This window comes from Squalius cephalus (assembly GCF_949319135.1).
Source record: "Squalius cephalus genome assembly, chromosome: 3".
Taxonomy (NCBI): domain Eukaryota; kingdom Metazoa; phylum Chordata; class Actinopteri; order Cypriniformes; family Leuciscidae; genus Squalius; species Squalius cephalus.
In genome coordinates, this window is record NC_137124.1 from 43036424 (window position 1) to 43053472 (window position 17049).

Here is a 17049-nt window from a genome sequence, read left to right on the forward strand (position 1 = left end):
TATTTTTAGGTTAAACCGTTCTTGTCTGTCAGTCATATAATGCAGGTCTATGGTCACCACCTCAAAGAGCATGCACAGAGAAGTCCAAATTAAACAATTCCCCATCATAAGTACACATTGATGGCCTAAGACACGAAACGAGCGGTTTGTGTGAGAAAACGAACAGTATTTATTGTTTTTACCTCTTGTACACTTTCCAGTGCTTGCGCAGACTAAGCCAGAACGCGCGCACACGTCACACACCAGGAAGCGCGCGCGCCCTCAGATCACTTGGACGTGGTTGTGTAGAGGTAAAAACGATATAAATACTGTTCGCTAATTGTTAATTGTTTCTTATGTCATGGGCTTGTATACGTATACGGTATTCTAAAAATTTACAGGGGTAATTCAGTGATTTTAGTGCTGCCCGAATCCATAATATCAGTGTTTTTTCTCACTCAACCCACGTAAAAATCCCCGGCCAAATTAGTAAGGCAAGGCAAGGCAAGGCAAGTTTATTTATATAGCACATTTCATACACAATGGCAATTCAAAGTGCTTTACATAGAAGAAATTAAAATAATAAAAAGAAATAAGAATAATTAAAACACTTTGAACACAGTAGTACCTACTGTTTTTTGACAAACAGGTCGTGTGGTAATTGAATTGCCGTCTGAATACACATCTCTGAGTTTAAAAGAAGAGATTGGAAATTCACTGTTTAAATCCTTTTTGATCACTGCCGAGCACCGTATGTAAGATGTAGCCTACACTTTTATTACTGAAATGCTGGAAAGTATTTACAAGAACAATATTTCATCGCAGCTTTTTTTAATTTTATTTTTTTATTTTTTTATAAAGAACACCGCTTTCTCGCATAATGCAGTGAAACAGCCCCTGGACGAGAGAATAATTGATTCTCGAGCCGTCGATATCAACAGATTCAGCAGCATCACCGCGGACAGCACCGGGTAACGTCGCACGTAAGAAGGTATATGTTAAGCAGCTTCCTAAGGTATGGTTCGGGGAACACGCCTAGAAATGGTATACCTTTAGTTAAGTTATACCTTAAGAGTCTTTGTAGCGCGCTAAGAGACAATGTTATCGGGAAACCCAGCCTTGATTATTCTATTTAACTTTTCTCTTATTATCCTCGTTCCCTTGGGTGCCAAAGTCGCACCTCACACCGGCCATTCATATTATGTGAGCACACGATCACAAACTGGTCAGTTTTGGGTCACTAAACAGAGGTAATTGGCTAATATCTTAGACGGTCACATCCACGCTTATTCTATCTAAGATATTTTGTACAGCCCCCTTGGTTGTATACACTTGAATTAAAGTAACGTTTTCTTTAGACAGAGGTCACGACCACTACTACAGATATAAGCCGACCAATATTACTTCTCTGATAGTAGCTTAGGTTTGGTCATGTCATGGTTTTCCACGTACACTTAACTAAATTAGCATTACATTAAACAGAGGTAAGACTCACCCTATTTAGGTTGGTCGAGCAGCATTTTGCTGTCCTAAACGGAAATTCCCTTTTAGTCTTTACAAACCAAGTACACGGAGGGGAGGGGGGTTCCTGCACATTACGGCAGTGCTGGAGGGTGACCAGGCTGACCTTCCCACGGATCTGGATGAGGGCGAGGGTATATCCCCGTAGGGGGTGAAAGAGTTCCTAGGCTTTGTCCTAAGTCAAGTCAAGTCAAGTCACCTTCATTTATATAGCGCTTTTAACAATATGGATTGTTTCAAAGCAGCTTTACAGTGATACTAGGAAATTACCGTAACAGATTGTTTAGGCTTTACAACAGCTCTAGGATAAAGTTATTGTCCAGCTAAAGTTTTGATTGATTGATTCACTTCCGTTGCGAAGATCATTAGTTATTAACTTAGGGGCCGCTAACACAATACCGTTCTAACAGGAAAACCCTTAACGCGCTCCGGCCGCCCATCCGCACAAAACAGTGCCTGGTGTATCGAGAACGCACTCCCTGAAAAAAATTCCAAGGTGCAAAACATCTGTGCAAACCTCAAAAACGCAAACATGTGAAAACGCAGATGTCACGCACATGCATATTACATGTTCAGTCCAAAGGTATGCGCGTTTGTAAGATACTAGACACATGACTTTTAAATGAAAGATTGGTATCAAAGAGCACACCCAGGTTCCTAACCGACGACGAGGACTTGACAGAGCAGCCATCAAGTGTTAGACAGTATTATTGGTTATTACGTGAGGAAGTTTTTTGTCCAATAATTAGAATCTCTGTTTTATCAGAATTAAGTTGTAGGAAATTGCTAGTCATCCAGTTTTTTATATCAGTTATGCATTCCGTTAATTTTGTGAATTGGTAAGTTTCGTCAGGGTGTAAAGAAATATAGAGCTGTGTATCATCAGCATAACAGTGAAAACTAATTCCATGCTTCCTAATGATATCTCCCAAGGGTAGCATGTACAGAGTGAACAGCAAAGGTCCTTCAGACCATACTGAACTTTTGATCGATAAGACATCTCTTCATTTACTGCTACAAACTGATAACGGTCAGATAAGTATGATTTATAAGTATGACCATGCTAATGCAATTCCACTAATGCCACCATAATTTTCGAGTCTATTTAAAAGAATGTTGTGGTTGATAGTGCCAAATGCAGCACTAAGATTGAGTAACACTAATAGAGAGATACAACCACAATCGGATGATAAGAGCAAATCATTTGTGACTCTAATGAGAGCTGTCTTAGTACTCTATGATACGGTCTAAATCCTGATTGAAAATCCATGCAGATATAATTTCTTTCTAAAAAGGAACATAGTTGTGAAGATACTGCCTTTAGTATCTTTGACAGAAAAGGTAGATTCGAGATCGGCCTGTAATTGACTAATTCTGTAGGATCAAGTTTTTTTTTTTTAACAAGCGGTTTAAACATAGCCAGCTTAAAAGTTTTTGGTATGTATCCTAATGACAAAGATTAATTAATGATATTAAGAAGAGGATCTATGACCTCTGGAAGCATCTCTTTCAGTAGCTTAGTCGATATAGGGTCTAACATGTTGTCGATTTAGATGATTTAACGAGTTTAGAAAATTCTTCCTCTCCTATAGCAATGAATGAATCGAGTTTTTCCTTAGGGAGACTACAATAAACTGCCTGATGCGATACTGTAGTAGACGGTTGCATAGTTATAATTTTCTCCCTGATATTATCAATCTTATAAGTGAAGAAGTTCATAAAGTCATTACTGCTGTGCTGCTTGGAAACTTCTGGGCTTGAAGCTTTATTTTTCGTTAGTTTAGCCACTGTTTCAAATAATTACCTACGGTTTTGTTTATTTTCTTCTAATAGGGTTGACAAATAAGCAGATCTAGCAGCTTTTAAGGCCTCTCTGTATGCAATCGTGCTCTCTTTCCATGAAATGCGAAATACCTCTAGCTTTGTTTTCTTCCAGTTGCGCTCCATTTTTCTGGCTGCTCTCTTAAGGGCCTGAGTGTGCTCGTTGTACCACGCCGTTGGACTGTTTTCTTTAATCTTTAAGCGCAAAAGGAGCAACTGTGTCTAAAGTGCTGGAAAAGAGAGAATTCTGTCGCAATATCGAGTTCTTCTAAGCTACAGTATCTGGGATACTGAGATGATGAAACTGATCAGGAAGATTATTAATAAAGCAATCTTTAGTAGCAGAAGTGATAGGTCTAATATATTTGTAACACGGAGTCGGCTTTGCAGCCTTGGCTAAATGGAGTTTACACAAGACTAGATAATGATATGAGATGTCATCGCTCTGCTGCAGAATTTCAACTGCATCAACATTGATTCCATGTGATAATATTACATCTAGAGTATGATTACGACAATGAGTAGATCCTGACACGTGTTATCTAACTCCAATAGAGTTAAGAATGTCTTTAAATGCCAATCCCAATGCATCTTTTTCGTTATCTACATGTATATTAAAATCACCAACAATTAGGACTTTATCTGCAGTCAGTACTAACTCTGATAGAAAGTCAGCAAATTATTTGATGAACTCTGTATGGTGCCCTGGTGGCCTGTATACAGTAGCCAGCACAAATCTCAAATGTGATTTATCATTTGCACTATATATTGCTAGATTAAGCACCAACACTTCAAAAGAATTATATTTGAAACTAGACCTCTTAGTAATTCTGAAAGTATTACTATAAATTACAGCAACACCTCCCTCTTTGCCTTTCAGACAAGGTTCATGTTTATAACCGTAATCTTGGGGGGTGGACTCATTTAAAGGGCCCTTTCACACCTACCTTGTTTGGTCTGGATTTTCTGACTTTTCAGTTTGGTCCGAATCAAAATTACAGGTGTGAAACCTCCCTGGGACCATGGTCCGGACCAAACAGACGAAATTTGGTCCGACGAAAAGAGGTAGTCTCGGTCCGGATCATACTGAACAAAGGTTTGGTTCGTTTCTATTGTGAAAGCATTTTCTGTATGGTTCGGACTTTCAGACCATTTACAGGAAGTTCCGGTGGTTCCCGCGTAGCCTAAACAACTGAAGAAGAATATTTATGTGCAGATCCTGTCAGTCCTGCCCACAGCGTTGCTTCCAGCTCATGTAAAGTTCTTCAGTGCGCTCGCATAATTGCAATGTAAAACCAAACTGAAACTAACCGAATGTATACAATGTATCAAAACATGAACTTTGGTTCGGACCTTTGTGCGGACTTTCAGGTGTGAAAACGCCCAAAGTCATGTAATCGTTTGGTTTTAGCCAGGTTTCTGTCAAACACAGCACATCTAGGTAATAGTCTGTAATCATTTCATTAAAAATAAGTGCTTTTGAAGTAAGGGATCGAATATTCAGCAACCCAAGCTTTATCATTTGCTCATTTGTATTATATCTGTTTTTTTTTTTATTTGTTGAACATCAATTACATTTTTACCCTGGGTTTGGAAGTTTTTTGTATTTCCTAATTTGGGGAACAGACACAGTCTCTATATGATGATATCTAGGTGAAAGAGGCTCTATGTCAGGGGTGCCCAATCCTGCTCCTGCCGATCGACTGTCCTGCACAGTTCATCTCCAACCCTAATCAAACACACCTGAAGCAACCAATTAAGGTCTTCAGGATCACTTGAAAATGAAAGGCAGGTGTGTTTGATTAGGGTTGGAGATGAACTGTGCAGGACAGTCGATTGGCAGGAGCGGGATTGGCAGGAGCGGGATTGGGCACCCCTGCTCTATGTGATGGGATTTATCTGACCTCGGTGTCTGTCTGCTTCCTGACCTGAGCCCCAATTCATGTTTGAGCTCTAAGACTATGTGCTATATTACTAGAGAGAAGAGCAGCACCATCCCAGGAGGGATGAATACCATCTCTTTTCAACAGGTCAGGTCTGCCCCAAAAACTTTTCCAATTGTCTATGAATTCTATATTATTTTATTTTGCGGACACCACTTAGACACCCAGCCATTGAGTGAGCACAGTCTACTAAGTCTCTCATCACTCTGGCGAACAGGAAGGGGGCCAGAGCAAATTACAGCCTGTAATCCCACACTAAGGTCCCACACTTCAGATGTGTTGCCATTGTTGTTGCGATGGACATTATATAGCAGTCTTATATGACTGTCTACCCCTAAGGGGCTACCTTTTGGGCCATAGGGTGATGCAGATTTATTCTCTAATTCTGTGGCCAGACCCCACCTTTGTCCTTGGGTCCCAAACTTGAGATGTATTGCTGCCATTCTCAGGACAGACACCTCTCTTGTAGCAGTCTTAGAAGACTGTCTAGTTTGAATTGTCTTCATGGGCTACAGGGTTAAATGCATTTGCATTAATTCCCAAACTATGTGGACAGACCCTGGATTAGAGGGTCCAACGCTCACGGTGTGTGTATATCGTATAGCCGTATATCGAGTGGAAATTCTTCCTTCCAAACTTGAAATGTTGCCACACGTTGGCAGTACTATACTTGGCTCAGGACCAGGGCTCCCTGTGAGCCGAGAAAGAAAAAGGGTTACGCACAAATGCATTCATACCCTGTGGACAGACCTCAGCTTCGACCTTGGGTCCCACACTTGAGTCTTGACTCCCTCATAGCGGTCCTAGATGCCCGTCTAGATTGAAATGTCTAGCCCTAAGGCGCTAGCCTTTATGGGTCACACAAAAGTTCTTTACATGTGCAAGTCTATTTACATCAACAACAACAACAACAACATTTATTTATAAAGCACATTAAAACACAATATAGATTGATCCAAAGTGCTGTACATAGTACAAAGCAGGTCTACACTATCAAAAAGCAAAAAAACAAAACAAAAAAAAAACCCTACAACAACATTAATTACAGGTTTCCAAAAGCTAAAGAATAAAAATTAGGGCTGGGGGAATTAACGCGTTAATCTTTGCGATTAATTTGAGATGTTTAACGCGTAAAAAAAAAATAACGCAATTGACGCAGCACTTTTTTTTTTTTTTTTTTGCCTCGTTTTAATGATTTCCTGTTGCGGCTGCTATTGAAAAGGCGAAAATATGCCATCCCGCCCCTCCGTGTTCGGCGATCAGGTTTCATTCTCGCGCAGCTTTCATGAGCGGGTCTTTTCCACTCCGTGTGTGCGCCGCGCTCTCCGTTCCGTGCGTGTGTGTGTGTGGCGGCGCGCTGCACTCTCTGCTCAATGTTCAGCTCAGTGTTGGCGCTGCGCATTCTGCTCTGTCGTTAACGGCCCAAACGCTCCAATCATGTACCGATCACGCACTGGAAAAGCAAAGTCCGCTCAAATAACGTGAAATTTCTCAGTAGTAGACTTCTGTTTGCAATAGCCCTATACTGAGCTGGTATAGTCATGCTGGGTAACAATGGTAAAATGACCTGCTCTGATCTAATAATAGCTTTGTAGGACTATATTTTATTTTGATAATTAGTAAAAAAAATAAAGAAATCTGTTAAATTGATTATGTTGATTGATTATTGAAAAAGAATAATATATTGATATATTGATGTTTAATATTATTTTAATATAGGGCTATTTTCTGTGATTCTAAGTTTAAATATTGATGATTACACGCTTGGGGGAAATGCAATTAATTGCAATTAATTACAGCCAATTGTGCAATTAATTAGTTAATTTTTTTAACTGATTCCCAGCCCTAATAAAAATGTATTTTAAGAGTAGATTTAAAAATGTCCAATGAAGGAGAAGACCTCACATGGTAAGGGAGACCATTCCAAAGCTTGGGCCCAGCCACAGAAAAAGCCCGATCACCCTTTGATTTGTAGCGATACCGAGACACATTTAAGAGGAAGTGATTGGAAGATCTAAGTGCCCTAGCAGGACAATATGGCACAATAAGATCACTAATGTACCTTGGTGCACGGCCAGACAACGCCTTATATACAAACATAAGGATCTTAAAATCATCTCTGAATTTAACCCTCTGGGGTCGGCAAATGCGCTCGCGTGTTTTGCTGGATTTTCTTCACATTGTAGCACAATAAACTTAACCCTCTGGGGTCTGAGCTGTTTTCTGGGCCCTGGAGGTGTTCTGACATGCTCTGACATTTGTGCTTATTTCTGTTACTTGTGACATTTTCATGGCTAAAGTCTGATTACACTGTATTCAGCACAAACTCTGCTACAATAATATATCAGCAGCAAGTATATAAAAGTTTGTAGTTTTGAGATAATAACATTTATGCGTGGTTTGTGAAAAAACAAAAAACAATTGTCACTGAAATAAGCTCATGAAACCCCTACTGATTATTTCTTCATAAGACTTTTGAAAATTGTATCACGTAGCCTAGAATATTTGCTTCAAAACTATGTGAAAATCACCCTGACTGCTCATTCAGATAAGACAATATATTGATTTAAGATTTCTAAGACGTGTTTTGTGTTAGAAAGCTTTATTCGAAGGGGCGGATCACCTCATTAATATGTAAGGTTTTCTCACCTGAGAAAGACAAAGACACTCCCTAATGGCCCTATTAGGAGCCATCAGGCCCTGCCATTCTGAGCAACCTTGCACAAAGAATGAGGAGATTTAAAAAAGAATGGCTTTTAGATTGTTTTTAATTTATTTACAACACAACATAATCCAAAGATACACAAATGACAAAAAACACATTATTTAACACACTGAACTAAAGACAGAGACTTGAACTGTCACACACCTTTGTGCCATTCCTGAAACATAGTACATACCTTTCATTTCCATGGTGTTTGATTTTTCACTTTAGCATGTTCATGGATGGAGACTTATGTGAATGTTGAAGTCAGCAGGACTTATTCAGTGGCATCTTGTTCCTCTAAAAACAACAACAAAACAGCTGTGAACATGCTGATATCAAGAGAAACTATGCTGCTCAATTTGGGGAATACATTTTAGATTTTTCAGGTTAAAATAGCTTTTTAAAATGTACAGAATACACACACACACACACACATATACATATATATATATATATATATATATATATATATATATATATATATATATATATATATACTAGCCTACTTTTACCATGCTGTGTTTTATTATAGAATATAAAAACATCCTCGTGTCGAACATGTATACAAGCACTGAAAGGTTGCCTACCATTCTAGTTCACATTTCATGTTTCTGTCTATATATACATGTACATATATGACATTAGGCTTAGTTCATGTTTTTACTCCAAACACATTTCATAACATACATTTTAATCTGGCATGACCAGTTTAACATGTCTTACCTTAAAAATCGTCTCATCTTCAAATCGCGTTCTTCTGAGGTAAATCCGAGGTAAATTCAAGGTAAACAGCACAGCACAGCACAGCTTACAGTCGTCCACAGTGTTGCCAGATTGGAAATGTCCAAGTATCGTACCAGAAGCTCAAAATTATCGTATTTGGAAGAAAATTATCGTACACGAGTCAACGACATGAAAATGACAGACATCCCAACCTGCACAAAGTCATTTCTGGGAGTCAAGAAATCTCCAACGGGAGGGAGGGAGGGAGGGAGGGAGGGAGGGAGGGAGGGGTTGAGGGGGGGGGGGGGGTGTGTGTTCTGTTCTGATTCGGGAGTATAGATAAAAGCCCGCCCGCACTTACAATTGATTGGTTGGGTCCTTACATGCGCTTCGTGAGGCACACTAGCACACACACGCAAGGTCTCTCGCTCCCTCTCTCTACAGGTTCTTCCCCCGGTAGACGTAGAATCCACGGCTAGATCAATGAGAAGTCCTATTACAACGACCATCATTTGAAGTGTCACACAGTTCTGAAATTATCGTACATTATAGGATTTTTTCCATTATTGATCGTACATCGTACAGAGGTCAAAATTATCGTACAAATACGATAATTATCGTACATCTGGCAACACTGGTCGTCCAAACTCGATGAAAGCAGAGAAGAGTAAGTTACGAAGTCTCTGCTTCTTTGTTTTGAGGTGATGAGGGCGTTTACAGGTCTGCGTTTCTCCGCATGGATCATTTGCATGTCAATCGCTCGTGCGCGCGTGGGTGTGGTCACATTATAGTTAATTAGGACGCGTTTGAGAAACTGTACATGCCGCTGCTTTCGTATGGATTACTTAAAAATATAATATTTGTTTTTTATATAATTTACATACTTTAAAAATAGAGATTCCAAGCGTTGTATAGACATGCGTTTCAAGTCTGTGTGACAAACATTCGCTGAGTTACAGGTCATTTTCTGTCGCGTTTCAGAATGAGTTTCACATTGAGAGAGACGGCAGAACGCGCATCATGTTTATTTTCTTTGTTTTACGAAAAACACAACATTTTGTTTTTATTATGAGTGTACACAAATAAAAGAAGACATTTAACAGCTTTGAATGATGTACAACACAAGTATGTAAAATCAAAATCAACAGAGTATTTTGCACTGATATAAAAAAAAACGAGCAGATCACGCCGGCGTGATTGCCGACCTCAGGGGGTTGACTCCGTAATTTATGGTCATACAGAAAAAAGAAATATAAAAAAAGAATCTGTGATATTTCTACTTTTGTATGTGTCCACTTACAATCAAATCAAAACATTGTGCTTTTGTAAAATAAAGAAAATAAACAGGGTGTGCTTTCTGCCTCCCCGTCGCGGTGAACTTTTTTTTCCTGAGCACGTCTATAAACTGAAACAAAACTCAGCGAATACTTGTCACATATTTATGAGCCATATACCTTTATAAACATTTAAGTGTGTACTTTTAAATGATCGGATTCAAACTGAAAACAAATATTCTCTGTTTAAGTAATTTGTATAAAACCAACAAGATGTCCAGTATCTCAAACGCTTGCTCATTATTTTTAATTCGACCACGCCCACGCGCGCAAAAGAGATTCACATGCAAATCTCCACATGGAACGCGAACGCGCTCGTTACCTCAAAAACAAAGCACCAAAAAACTTCACAAGTCTCTGCTTTTCGTCGAGTTTGGAAGACTGTGAAGGGATGCTAAAACATGGGAAATATGATCCCTCTTTTTAGACCCAGTCAAAAGTCTTGCAGCTGCATTCTGAACAACTTGCAATCGAGATAGTGAAGATTTAGGGAAATCAGAATAAAGAGAGTTGCAATAATCTGAAGCCCTGGGCTTCAATACATGAAGCCCTGTATAAATTATATCTATATTCTTTTACTTTTCTTCAAAATGTATATTTATATTGTTTGGTTGAATGATTGATTGAATGAAAAACTTTATTGAACAACAACAATCCACACGAAGTGTTCAAAAGGATAAAAACACAAAAAAGCCCAAAGGGTTGTTTCCATTGTGGTCCTTAAGATGGAAGATGAGTAACAGTACATGGACTAAAAACATTGAGGACAATGAAGAAAGAGGGCATAAAAAAACACACACACACAAAAAACACATAAAAACACAATAAAAAGAACAAAACAAGGACTAAATTCCCAGATAGACAAGCAGACAATACAATATTCCTACTACTTCAAGGATTTCTATTTCTATTTCCTTTCTTTTTTTTTTTTCTTTTTTTTTGTAAGTTTAATAACCAATTTTTTTATTGAAGATTTAAAATGATAATAGGAAGAGCTCAACAGTTTAAGGTTTGAAGGTAAACCATTCCACAAGACAGCTGCAGAGTATAGGAAAGAGTACTTTCCACACAGTTCTTAAAGCGGCAGGGCCTGTAATCTGTGGAACTCCCCCTGGTGCAGTAATTGTGCATATCACTAATTTTTGAAAAGTAATCACATACATACTTGGGTGCCAGATTATTTCTTATCTTACAAACTAAACACAGTTTAAGTTGAGAAACCCTCTCCTCCACTCTGAGCCACCCAAGACTGGAGAAATGGTCAGGAAGAAGATGAATTCTAGGATGTAATTTAAGGATCACTCTGATTAGTTTATTTTTACAGATCTGTAATTTGTCTTTGAGTCCTTTAGGCCTGTGTACCAAGATGTACAGGCATAGTCAAGATGACATTGAACAAGACCATCGGCCAGGATTTTTAAGGTTTTACTATCTAAGAGGCTGGATATTCTTGCCAGGAACTTAGTCCTTTGGCTTACCTTTGAGATAATTTTTCGGGCCATAAGCTCCCCTGATAGTTTGTTATCTAGTATACAGCCCAAGTAAGTAACTGCTTCCTTGGCTGTAATTTCAACATTACCTACGACTACCCTAAACCCCATAGCCTTTTTCAGTTTATCTCTGGACCCAAAAATAATTGACTCTGTTTTGCCAAGGTGGATAGACAACTTGTTGTCTGTTAGCCAAACACTGAGGTTAAGGAGTTCTGAACTAAGTAGCCTTTCCACCTCTGATTTGTCTTTATGAGAGACTAGAATAGCTGAGTCATCTGCAAATAAAAACAAATTACAGTCTATAGCTGACGACATATCATTGACATATAATAAAAAAAGAGAGGACCCAAAATACTCCCCTGGGGAACTCCACAAGTTAATTTAAGTGGTGAGGACAAGGTCCCTTCCACATCTACCACCTGTTCTCTGCCCACCAGGTATGACCTCACCCACTGAAGAGACTTAGTTCATTGTGGGAGTGTGTAGTACATACTAGGGATGGGCAAATGAAGCCTCATGAAGCATTGAGGCTTTCCCCTGAATGTTTCGGGAAAAGATTCGAAGCACCAAGAGTGTCAAAAACAGCGCCATCTTGTGGCAGGTCAAATTTATAGCAGCCATGTTTATGAGCAGCTGAGTACGCAGCGCCATTGTTTTATCCATTAAGCACAAATAAAAGCCTGACAACGTTAAATGTTCAGTTTTCTGATAATTCACATATTAAAGGTTGCCAATAAAATAAATGTAACAATTATATTAATACTATACAGAAATAAAAATACCAACAGAGTTGCTTGATGCAAGTAAATGTTGGTCTAATTATTTTATGGATTCTATGCTGTTTGTGTCAGAATATATGATCATGTAACATAGGCTGTAGGCTTATTTATATATATATATATATATATATATATATATATATATATATATATATATATATATATATATATATAAAGTTAGTAAATGGACTTAAACTTCCAAAAACCTGTAGAGTAGTGGTCTGGGTTCAAGCATTCCGACGCAAAGTGAAGCATTCACGTGACTGGAAAGAAAGTGAGGCTTCTTTTCGTTGATCACGTGTTTCTCTGAAAACAATATGCGCTCCGGCACAGAGCTTCATGAGAAATTGCGCTGCGTACTCGATACGCGCTTTGAAGCTTCAGTGTCAAATGTAACATCACTAGTACATACTCGCGAATGTGACGCACATGTTATTCACGAGTGATTTGGATTAACCGGAAACTGAGCTCCTCCGGCCACGGTGGATTTCAATACCAGGTAGCGAATAGGTACCCTGGATTGCCTGAAAGTTCCCCTGGCCTAGATTCCCCGATCGGGACCGCACATGGCGAGTGTTGATCTTTTTGCCCAGTGCAGCACGGTCTTTCTCCTTCCTGACGCTCTCTGCGTTGTTCCATTTTTCGTGGGACTGTGATGATGGGAATTATGACAATCTGGGCGATATGACCAAAATCTCATATCACGATAACGATATAGATCACGATATAGCAACTTTTCTGTAAATTCAATCAATTAATAGTTAATAGTTAATTAATATATATATATATATATATATATATATCGCATGGAAAATACTGTCTTTCAGTATATGAACTAAAAGAATAGTTGAGATATAGGCTATATATATATAAATATACACACATTTTTCTCCCTTTATTTAGAACTTATGGGCAAATGTTTAATTAAGAATGTAGAAATATAAAATATGAATGAAATATAAAACTGACTTCAATACCAAAAGCCAATATCAACGTGAGTGAAATGCCCGTGCTCAGCTGTCAAGTCATCATAGGTAAGTCAATGGCAATGCGCTGACATTAGTTTTCCCGAGGACATACTGTATATGTCACCAAATGTCAAACAATTAGGCCTACATTTCAGTGAAAATGAATAGCATGTAATATGCAACTGTTTGTTTTTTGAAACCAGCGAAAATTGCAGGATAGTGTAGAACAGCGGTCCCCAACCTTTTTTGCGCCACGGACCGGTTTAATATCAGACAATATTTTCACGGACCGGCCTTTAAGGTGTGGCTGATAGATACAACAAAATAAAATGATACGACCAGCATAAAAACTGGGGTATTTTTTAAATATAATAATAAACGTGAATCCAATGTGTAGGCTTACTCGCAATTTTATTAGCAGTGTACTCGTAACATCACGCCTAAAGACAACTGAGAAAGCCTGAACACAAACAAAATGCCCCCCAAAAGAAAAAAAATCTCCCATGTTTTCGGTGCTGATGCGATGTAAGGGTGGAGCTGCCAATAAAGCACCTAAAAGCTGTCACAAATAACCGGCAAAATGAATGATTATGAATATGTAAAATATAGCAGGAGACATTTTAATTGTTTAATAATAAACAAGTGTTTTCTGTGCAAAGATGAAGTTGACGATGCTGACTCGATCTTCGCAGTAGGCCTAGTGAACGCGCCAGAGAGAAATGCACATTTCATACGAATTAGCCTACATAAGCAGAGAACAGTCTGTTTTCTTTCATTTTGAATTGTTCTGTTTAAAAGTAGACATTTCAAGCTTTCTATATCTCAGGTCTGTGAGGCAAGTCAAGTCAAGTCAAGTCATCTTCATTTATATAGCGCTTTATTATAGCGCTTTATTATAGTGCTTTATTATAGCGCTTCATTTATAAGGTAGCAAGTAGGCTACCTTATTACTGAGTTTCGGTTAATTTATGAGATCAGCTCCAGTTCACGCGCCCGCGCCTCCATGTATTGATTAAATATTTTCTACTATATTTACTTCTTAATCCAGGCAATTGGTTGATGAAACATTGATTAAAATTAAGATACAATTAAAGCTGCCGTCGGCAACATTTTTTTGATCATATTCAGTGAAATCGACACTATAATCCGACAGAACAACATAAATAAGGTGGTTTTAGAAAAAAAAACGAGCTTCTAACTCCACCTGGAGCATGTTATTTGTTTTGCAAAAATCCACCGCTCCCGGATCATCAGGTCCAATCAGCGCAGGGGGGTGTGCGATCTGACTGTCAATCACAGTTCGTGCACACATCACAGATCCCCCCTCCCTCGCGGCTCGCGCACGTTACAATATCACATGCACACAACACGCCTGAAGTTCGCCTGAAGATTGTACGAAGCGTGATGGCGGAGAGAAAATCTACTAACAAGCTTCCAATTCCTCGGTTATTGCTATCTATGGATAAATTAGCCAGGGCAGCCTACCTTCGAGTCCATGGTGTTGATCGATGCTGAAGAGACGGACGCGTTCACAGAAAATCAGGTACACATGCACTGACGAGCACGACCACGATGGGAGGTGCTAGCTGGTAGTGGGGGAGGGGCATGGGAGTTGTAAACATTAAAAATTTTGGCTAAGTCGACCCAATCTGCCAGACTTGCCGACTGCAGCTTTAATACAAAACGAAATTAAATTTAAAGACAGGCTTTTTGCTTTCTGTTTGAGGTCTCTGTGAAAGTTTTAAAGCAGTCTTTTAGTGCTGCTTTCAGAGCGCTCACGTCCGTAACGGAGAACTGTCCCGTCCGTAACATTTTTTTGTTTTTGTTTTTTTGTTTTGTTTTTTTGTGTGAAATAGGCTACATTTCTAAATAAATGCGACTTATAGTCCAGTGCGACTTAGGCTATATGTTTTTTCTTCTTCATGACGCATTTTTTGACTGATGCGACTTATACTCCGGAGCGATTTATAGTCTGGAAAATACGTTAAGTTATATATTCTTTCTGTGCGGCCCGGTACCAAATGTCCCACGGACCGGTACCGGTCCGCGGCCCGGGGGTTGAGGACCTCTGGGGTAGAACATTGATTCACACAACGTCACATCATGCACTTAAAGTGCTTCTGTGAACGGAGGAAACAGAATAAAACTAAATATATAAAACTAATATATAGGCCTATATGCAAGATATAGACTATTTCACTTAAATAATTACAGATTAACAAAACGAAAGGAACATTTTTGCTGTTCATGCGACTGGGTCCAAAGTTCACGGAAAGGAAACCGAGACGTCATGCAAATGGCATCGTGCTTGTTTTCTGTATTTTACAAAAGCTTTGTAGTATTGAATCATCTTTTCCTCAGAAGGACAAAAATTCCTGTGATCGCGCTAACGCCTCACACGCGCACACGCTCTAGCATTGCTAACTTGACATCGCAGCATGTTCATTATCAAAATAAAATAGTCAACCAAACATATAGAAAGTTAACCAAACAATGTCCATGCTACAGAGGTAGCCCCTCATTTAGGAACAGGCTCCTCGGTTTGTCTTGGTTGGTCTTTCTCCTACTCGGAGCCACCTGGTTCTTTCTCCCCTTCACTCGCCATGTTATTCACGTTTCTGCCTGCATCCCCACCATGGCTGGTGTGTATGATTCCAGTCATCCAAATGATTAACAAGTTTTGTCATAAACAATGTTTTTTGCGACACCACGAAATAAAAGATAGAGCATAATATGAAACAATAGACTTTTTATATCGTCCATACGATATATATCGTCATATCGCACAGCCCTAATCGTGTGTAGTATTTTCCATTATTGGCTCTAGTAAGAGTGAAGCGGTGATTTGTATTTTTTCCGCCCCAATGCACACGAGCGTCATTCAAGCCTGCATCTCATTTTATTTGTTTACTTTATTGGGACTATTTTTGACAGTTAAATAGTTTTCCAAGATTCTGGGCCCAGTGAAGGTTAATAACTGACTGAAAAGAAATGTAAAGTGATGTAAAGCTCAAACATGAATTGTGGCTCAGGTCAGGAAGCAGACAGACTGGCTAAACTGACCGTCTGCCAGCTGACTCACATCACCAAGGTCAGATAAATCCCATCACATAGAGCCTCTTTCACCTAGATATCATCATACAGAGACTGTGTCTGTTCCCCGAATTAAGACCCAAAAAGACCCTTAAAAAACTTCCAAACCCATCCAGGGTTTTTCCTGGCTCAAAACGAGGCGGAGGTGGTAAAATCCTGATCATGTTTTTTAATAGTAAGATAATTAAATTTGTATTTTTTGTAGACCATCATATAGCCTACTGTGTTTCCCACAGTATTTTTGTGGGTGTAGCTCGTTACCTCTAGGGGGTCCGGGGGCATGCCACCCCGGAAGAAAACTTTGTAATTTTTTTTAAAGGGCATTTTTCCCCTAATTTTATTAAATGTATGCTCCACCTTTCATTTCAAATTATTCAATTTGATCAATACATTCAATTAGAATAATAAGACACTATAGGCTGTTAACAATCAAAACGTTGGGAAACACAGTAAGACATTTATATAATTATCAACTATTGGCTATCAGTCGCCACTTACATTTAAATGAAATAAAATCAGAATCATCCTTGCGGTTTCGGTGATTCCCTTGTTATTTTTTATTTTATTTTTTGATATTGGTGTTTTAATCAGGGCATTTGTCCGGTTGGGCAAGTACAATTCTCTCTCACTTGTCCCTTTAAAAAAAAAAAAAAAAAAAAAAAAAACACGTGTCCCGGACAAGCCTTAA

General features: G+C 38.9%; 1 protein-coding gene across 2 annotated transcripts in view; it reads left to right on the plus strand.

Moving 5' to 3' along the window:
* The window catches only part of col25a1 (collagen type XXV alpha 1 chain), a 1104568-nt gene that overhangs the window by 695311 nt on the left and 392208 nt on the right, over nucleotides 1-17049 (plus strand). The window lies entirely within an intron of this gene.